Below are 866 nucleotides of genomic sequence, written 5' to 3'. Positions count from 1 at the left end.
CTAAATAATCCATCGGTATGTAGCGACGGGCGGTGTGTACAAAGGGCAGGACGTAATCACGCTAGCTAATGACCAGCACTTACTGGGAATTCCAGGTTCATATGGACCATTTCAATCCATAATCCGACTAAAATGAGCATTTGGAGCGATTTCCGGCCCTTTCGGGCAAGGGTACGCGTTGTCTGCTCATATCAGCGCGTGCAGCCCAGAACATCTAAGGCATCACGGACCTGTTATCACTATCTCATTTGCTGAACACAAATTGTCCTATTAAGCAGAAGTCAACCGCGATGGGTGACGTATATCAGGTCACATCATACCGCCCCCAGGCGAACGGCCCGACGGTATCAACATCTGACTGCTGATAGCGTTCTATTTAATTTGATTGATGTATGTTCGTTATCGGAATTAACCAGACAAATCATTCCACGAACTAAGAATCCATGCACCACTACCTTAATTTTGAGAAAGAGCTAAATCTGTCTTACCTCAATAAGTTCGGACCTGGTAAGTTTTCCCGTGTTGAGTCAAATTAAGCGCAGGCTCCACTCCTGGTGGCGCCCTTCCGTCAATTCCTTTAAGTTTCAACTTTGCAACCATACTTCCCCGGAACCTAATTTTGGTTTCGAAGCTACTGGAGACACCATAATGTAGCGTCTCCCATTGCTAATTGGCATAGGTTACAGTTAGAACTAGGGCTATCTAATCGCCTTCGATCCTCTAACTTTCGTTCTTGATTAATGAAAGCATCCATGGCAAATGCTTTGCTTTAGTTAGTCTTACGACGGTCTACGAATTTCACCTCTCGCGCTAATACTAATGCCCCCAACTACTTCTGTTAATCATTCTTGATCTGGATTACAAAC

This window comes from Armigeres subalbatus, chromosome 3 (genome assembly GCF_024139115.2).
Source record: "Armigeres subalbatus isolate Guangzhou_Male chromosome 3, GZ_Asu_2, whole genome shotgun sequence".
NCBI lineage: Eukaryota > Metazoa > Arthropoda > Insecta > Diptera > Culicidae > Armigeres > Armigeres subalbatus.
This window is presented reverse-complemented; position numbering follows the sequence as displayed.